The following is a 7701-nucleotide window of genomic DNA, read 5'->3' on the forward strand; positions in this document are numbered from 1 at the left end:
GGAACTCAGCCAACATAAGTACAAAGACCAAGCTTGTAACCTCCATGGTCCATCACCCCTTTGAGGCTACCCATTTGCACTAGATCCAGTACTAACTGCTCTTTAAAATTAGCTTATGGACAGTTCTTCTAGGAAACCCTCTAGTCCAGGCTAGAGACCCCTCCTACTACCCTGTGCATACCTCTGTCATAGCACTTCGAACATCTCACCGTGGTTATCTGTCAGCCTACCTCTACTGCCCAATTAGATCACAAACTTCTCAAGGACAGAAAATGATTATATTCATTGTCACATCCACAGCACCCAATATGATGCTTGTTGCTTAGTAAGTTTTCAGCAAATATTTATTGAATTAAAGTAAACCAAATGGAGAGAAGCTCTAAGCTAACTGGTGCCTCTAGGGGGCAAAGACGCCTGCTCCCAGTATTGGACTCCTTCTGTTTTTCTTCTGCTTTCCAAGGATTTTTCAATATTGAAACTGATGCCCTCTTTGTTTAACATAAAAATTTCACAGCCCCCCATAGTATCTTTACTATGCAAAAGATAACTAATAGTTTTTAACGAGAGTCGTTTCTATACATCCTCACCAGCTAAAAAGACTTTGTTCAGATTTATTTTCATGATTTTCTATTATGAACACAAGTGTATCTTGTTTTAAATGCATATGTGTATATGCAAAATATTTCAATATTGAATGCAATTTCTAACTGTACCTCCCTACCCCCATAGATTGTGATATGGCTGCACTGAGAATCCCTGGGCTTCCCAGTTTTGCTCTGGCCAGACTCACTTCCTCAGGGAGCCCCTTGCATCTTTCCAGTGACTGTTTGTTTCAGACTTCCAAGATGGTGAATTCCTGCCCTTGACATTTCCAGGTACCTCCTTCCCTCTCCACACACACATCTTTACCTTCCTCTCTGCTGCTGCACTCATCCACGTTGTTAGGGCTTCAATTGCTGACCAAAATTCTAGGGCTGACAGATGTAAGACTTGTTCACTGACTTTGCCCCACTCTTGGGTCTAGTCTGCCTTCCTACCCTCTACCACCCACCTTTTAAGCCTTGTCTAAACTGGTGGGCAAGCTTCGGGCCAGGACCTGCCTCCTCTGCTCCTCCCCGTACTATCATTCCAAAGATATGACACATTCCAATAACCTAGAATGTCTACCAGGCTGAGAGAAGAGAGGCCTCTGCCTGGAGCCAGTGCATGTCATTTCCCATCCTGGGAAAACTCAACAAGGTGAGGCTTGGCTTTGTTTGGTTTGCAGCCAGTTTTATCCCTCAGATGGCAGAGGACTCCATGGAAAGAACTGCTATTTTGAACATAACCTTTAACAAGGTTGAGGTGATTGGTTGATAGGAAATCTTAGACATTATGTTGACCAAGAAAGGGACACTGTTCCATAATCAGAGGGAAGGTAGGAGAGTAGAAAGAGCTTCAGCTACATGCTCAGAAAGACCCAAGTTCCAGTTCCAAGGTATGAACCTAGGCAAGTTATTCAGCCTTTGTGAGATCCACTTTCCTCACTCATATTTGGAGATAACAATCCTACCCATTTTGAGGGGTTATTATAAAGACGAAATGTGGCCTCACTAACTGTGTTGTGCATGTGGTAGGGAGCACAGTAAAAGCTCATCCAATCACCCTCTCTACCAGCATCGCATATGGGTTTGATAAATGTTAGTTCATCAGGTTTCCAAATGTTAAATGAAAACATGTCTTTGCTCCTATGGCCAGAGACTAGGTGGAAACCTTGAGTGCAGTTGTATCATTTCTTGTAAGATTTTTTTTTTCCATTTGGATAATTAAGTATCTTGTTCTTTAAAAATTAATGGGTCAAGATAGCAAAATAGGTTTAAAAGCTAAACAATCACCGAAATATATATGAATAACCCTTAAACATATGAAAACAAGTGCAATCTCGTAATTAGAGAAATACAAATTTCAGTTGTACAGAGATATTTTTCATCTCTAAAATTAGTTTAAAAGTGAAAATCGTTACAGTCATTGTTGAGGCTGAGGGTAACAGGCACTTGCATACATTTGTAGTGGTAATATAAATTAGAAAACTCTTATGCAGGGACATTTTGCAATTTCTAATAAATATACATATGAGCTTAGCTTAACAAATACGGAACACTTCACGAATTTGCATGTCATTCTCATGCAGGGACCAGCCTAATCTCCATCCTTCCGATTTTAGTACATGTTCTGCTCTTACTGAGACAGATATGTTTATTCTCATTATACAGCACAGGAAACCCAGACTCACGGAGGTTAAATAAATTGACCAAAATGACACAATTACAAAACATCACAATTCTGGGTTTATCTCTGCAATTGCATCAGCCCAATACAGTAGGATTGTTATCTCATGCTTATCAGAAGCTCTAGTAGCTAATTACATATAAATTTGATGAACAAAAAAGAAAAATAATTACTCAGCAAGTGGCCCTTCCTTGATAGCAGCAGTTGAAGCGAATGATGTGAAGAGGAGTGGTATTTAGAGAGGTTTTGGCATTCTATAAAACAATTATCTTGGTATCTGCAACAGGTCAATATCATGAAAAAGAAAGTTGGGGTACAGTGTGTTTAGATTAAGAGAGGCAAAAATGCAAAGTGTCATCCTTGATTTTCTTTGGCTTTGAGCAAACCAGCCATAGCGGACATGTTGCAGACAAATTGGGGAACTTGAATATGGATGGAGATAAAAATAAGGAATTATTATTCATTTTTCCTTATGTGTGATAATAGAATTATCCTTTGAAGGAGTTTTTTTTTTTTTAATTTTGGAGCTGCATACTGAACTCTTTAGTGGTAAAATGTCTTAATGTCTTTATTTTAAAATGATTCAGCCAAACGATTTGTAGATAGAGGAAATGTGGCAAAATATTGGCAATTGCAAACTCTAGGTGGAGGATACATAGGTGTTCTTTGCGGTAGTATTTCTGTTTGTCTGTCTATTTGAATGTTTTCATAATCAATTATAGATGAAGGAAGAGGCCCTTGGGAATCCCTGACCTAAAGTGAGGGCTCTCGAGCTATGCCATGGGGCTTGGTCCCTGGCCCTGTTACTTACAAAGACTGACAGGAAGACAAGAAGACCAGATAATCACATTTGGGAGGACTAATGACTGCTGGAACATAGATTCGGAAAGATGGTCACTGGCTGAATCTGGCTAGAGGAACCTTAATAAGGAAGAAGATAGAATCACCTGTACAGGTTTTAAAAAATTAATAGGCTAAGGAAAGCTGTTAGAACATCAATTCTCACCAAAAGGACAAAAAAGCTTTAGTTGGTGGCAAGTCAAGGTGAGAGAATGAGGTGACACAACTGCCAGGAAAACAAATTTCCTGTTAGTCTACATTTCTGGAAGCAGGTAATCCAGAAGGCGGGAAGTTGAATCTCACAGTCACGTCTAGCCAGCATGCATCTGGAGTTTCCGATTCTACTCGAGGTGCCTTGTTTTGAGTGGCACTGGGGGTGGGTCCAGAGAGGGTGACTGGGCACTGTCATATTGGCCAGAGCCTGGGGATCACAAGTTTAAAAAAGACTAAGAGGAACATGAGAGATGCCATCAAATACTTCAAGGGTTTTGTGCAAGACGGACTAGCCCTGTGTAGGCAGCTTCATAAAAAAGAACCAGATACACTTGTTACAATAAAATGAATTTTTGTAAAGATGCCAGGGAAGGACTGCGTTTTTAAATGGAGAGCATTGTGTGCACCATTAATTGCTCCTGTTTCCCTGGTAAGAGAACAATGGTAAATTTGAGACAAAAAGAGTGGAAAAACAAGTAAAACTGCCTTGAAAAGTTTAAAATGCTTCCTAAGCTGAAGCATGTGTTTCTATTTGCCGGTAACATTTCAAGAGCAAAATTTCCAAGGGCCGGAGATAAAATTTATCTTTGCGCTGGATGCTTGCCTAAACTTCACCGTATTCAAGGACCGTGTTGTCCGTGTTCACAAAGACAAATAATTATATTGACAGTTTATCAGGTTTACAATCCCAAAGCTAGATAGCCCCCTGTTGACTTTTTAAAGTTTTTATTTACTTATTTGTTTGGTCTTGTTTTGTTTCTGAGTCAGTGAAACATTCATGTGGTTTAACATTCAAAGAATAGGTAAGGAAATACTATGAAATATTCCCTTCCTCTGCCAATTTCTGTCCTCCAGCCATTCAGTTCCACTCCTCAGAGCCAACTAATGTTAACCAATATCTTGTTTCATGCACACCTTACTCTTTACCCAATTTTCTCAATGTGAGAGTCTAGGAAGCAAGGGTTTCCTGACTCTTTGGCTATGTGACCCATAGGATGCTCTCCTTTACACAAGACTAGAGTGGAATCCAACCCCAAGGGGTTTAGGAACAAGTATTCCTCGAAACAGCAAACATCTGCCAATGCCTAATTTCACTATTCTGCACTTCACTGGCCAGGCAGCGAAATGCCTCGCCAAAGACTTTGTGAGGGGGGAGATAACATTCTGTGAGGGTAAATACGGCTATTTCTCCTCCAGCCAACTTTACTGACAAGGTCACACAACTGCATCTTTGTTCCTGTCCAGAGAGCTCGGCAGTTGGTGCTACAGAAAACCTTATTGCTGATATCACTGGGGATTTATAGCGGAGAGTAACTCATGCTTATTTACATATTGGCCTGTCCACATGCTTTTCATTTATGTGTATGTGTGTTATTTCTCCAGCCGAAATAAGTTCCTAATACCTAAATCCTTTGTACCCTCACTGCCCCCGACACCTGGAACTCAGCTCCTGTTTTCTCACATTGCTTGACAACCTAGGAATGGACTTTTCTTCTAAGTATCTTTCAAGTATGCCTCTGGGTAGCTCCCGTGGAGATATGCTGTTAGCATGAGATATCATTCTCATCCTCATTAAGTTAGACATGTTTCTAGAGAGATAAGAATTACATGTATTAAACAGGGACTGTACTTAACAAAGTGCTAAATTAAGGTGGGCTTGAGGAGGATGTGGTTGAAAAAAGATTGATCATCCCTGTTTTCTCTAGAGGTTAAATTATAACCATTTCTAAATTTTCTAATTATCTTGATTCTTAAGGCTTTAGTTTATAGGTTTGTTAATATTAGAAACAAATTCTGTGCTTCTTCCTTTTCTTGGAAATCTTGTAGATTCTATTGGACAATACCCTCCTCATCCCTAAGACCTCCTTCAACCTGAGTAACTACACCCAAACAGGACATTCCAAATAGGGCTTTCCTTAGGAGGGGACAAGGCAGTTCTGCCAACTCTGTTCTACTTCTATTATCTGGAAGTCTTGGTTCCTGGACATAGGCAGGAAGCTGGGTGGCTCTGATGTGTAAAACCATGAACTTTGACAGTCAGGCACCAGGAAAGAGATGGGTGCCCCTGAGCAGAGCACATGGCAATAAAGGCCTACAGGACTTCCTAAGGTTAAACTGGGGACCTGAAGTGACAATGGCCTTGTGATATATGCCTGATTTTTTTTTTAAAGATCCAGCATGTGTTTTCCTCAACACAGCATTTCTCTCCATTCTGGAGGGAAAGGAATTGTGCTGATTGTTTGATTTTTAAGTTCCCTGTTAGAATGAAGGAGGATGGAAGAGTTGTCTATGAATTTTTATTATAACAAGAGTCATTTATTTTTAAAACAGCAAAATCAAGCATTAGCTTTGAATTAAAAAAAATCCACCCAAGATTATCCATTAAAAAAATTAATCTGAACTCTACATGACTTTGAAGCAGGAATAACATGATGACTGAAGAGACTGTCTGGGCCCATTATGAAAGGTTTTTGGATGAAGCTTAGGAACATGCAGTAGGTAAAGTAGTAAGTGACAAGTCCACTTTATTACCTCCAAGGATCCAACTCAGCACAGAAAAGATTGCATCAAGATGATGGCAGAGTCAACCATTTGACCCCCATAGTACAAAAAGAAACGAAGGTTGGTGTGCTTAAGATGATTTCTTATAAACATTACTAATGGTGAAAAATTCAGGCAGCATCCACATAGATCTCTTTGCAAGTTTAAATTGAAATGGTGGCATTGGGTTGGCCATGTGGAGAAAGCTATCAAGAACTGGACTTCCCAACCTTCCCTCTCAGTGCCACTACTCTCCAGGATGTGGTTGCAAGAGTAAAGTAAAAAGAAATTTTGCCAGCTGGCTGACTGTTCAACAAAGCTGCTGATGGGACATCACTAGTATGCCAAGGTCACAATGGGTCCAGGTTTAGCTCTCAGATTCTGGGAAATGAGTTCATACTAGCCAAAAGCAAATAAACTAGCATCCAGAGAGAGAGAAATGGAGAGCTCAGAGGGAATGAGAGTTCTTGTGCCAACCAGTCAACTCACTCTAGTCTCACCAGGACACTATTTGAGAAACCAAATTAAGGTTGTTAAGTAAACATTGTGAGCAAAGGGAGGCAAGGGATGCCAAAAGTTAATATAACCACACTTGGAAAGCCTGCTGCTGCCCTCTCTTGAAGACCTCTGCCAAGAGACCAGAGTGCTTGGGTGGATGAGTTAAAGCATCCTGGCATCCCTTTCCTTGCAAGGCCAGGGATGGAAGCGTATATTTAGACAAGAAGTCTCAAGTATAGTCTGGAGACGCCTGGGGGTCTCTGATATCCTTTTGGGGTGTCTGTGAGGTCAAAATTATTTTCATAATAATACTAACATGTTATTTGCCTTGTTACTTTTCTTCTCTCCCAAGGCTACGGTGGAGTCTTCCAGAGGTTATATGACATGTGATAATACACAATGTGTATTACTGTGTTTATAACTTTCTCCATTTTAATTTCGAATGCGATAAATATCAGTAGATATAACCCACATTTTTAAGAAAGATCTTTAGGGGGCACCTGGGTGGCTCAGTCAGTTAAGCTTCCGACTCTTGATTTTGGCTCAGGTCATGATCTCAGGGTCATGAAACTGAGCCATGCATCGGGGCTCCACACTGAGCATGGAGCCTGCTTAAGATTCTCTCTACCTCCCCTCTACCTCTCACTCTCCCCTTCCCCGCCAGCGCTCTCTCTCTCTCTCTCTCAAAAAATTGGAAAACTTAAAAATTTTTTTAAAAAACTTAAAATAAATTAAAAGATCTTTAAGTCTTTAAGAGTTTAAGAGTGTAAAAGTTTCCTAAGATGAAAAAATTTAAGAACCACTGATACAGACCATCATTCTCAGTCACCACACTAGAACATTGGCAAACACCAGGATGTTATTCTTTTTGATGAAATTTTAGAAATACCCTTGTACTCCAGGCGGGGATTTTTTGAGATTTAGGAAGCATTCTATCTGACTAGGTATATAATATTCAAATTACCTCAAAAGCTCCAAATAATTGGGGCGCCTGGGTGGCTCAGTTGGTTAAGTGACTGCCTTCGGCTCAGGTCATGATCCTGGAGTCCCGGGATCGAGTCCCACATTGGGCTTCCTGCTCAGCAGGGAGTCTGCTTCTCCCTCTGACCCTCTTCCCTCTCATGCTTTCTATCTCTCATTCTCTCTCTCTCAAATAAATAAATAAAATCTTTAAAAAAAAAAAGCTCCAAATAACTGTGCTTGGGACATGTATCTCTCCCTAATTCAGGGGTATAGGTACCCCAAATCCTTTTACTGGATACATTAATTTGCAAAACAAAAAAGAAGAAACATTTTTATCTATGATTTGTCTGTCCTTCAGCAATGATCTGAAGTGGGATC

The 7701-nt window shown here is 40.3% G+C and overlaps 1 non-coding gene across 1 annotated transcript; it reads right to left on the bottom strand.

Annotated features, from left to right (window-relative positions):
- Positions 1–2125: 2125 nt before the first annotated feature.
- Positions 2126–2227, bottom strand: LOC148162809 (U6 spliceosomal RNA). The gene has a single exon (XR_015766591.1). It is a non-coding gene; the product is annotated as a U6 spliceosomal RNA (small nuclear RNA).
- Between the last annotated feature and the right edge of the window lie 5474 nt (positions 2228–7701).

Source organism: Eumetopias jubatus, unplaced genomic scaffold (genome assembly GCF_037043125.1).
Source record: "Eumetopias jubatus isolate StellerSeaLion01/CBP00866 unplaced genomic scaffold, mEumJub1_p1.0 scaffold_12, whole genome shotgun sequence".
Classification (NCBI taxonomy): Eukaryota; Metazoa; Chordata; class Mammalia; order Carnivora; family Otariidae; genus Eumetopias; species Eumetopias jubatus.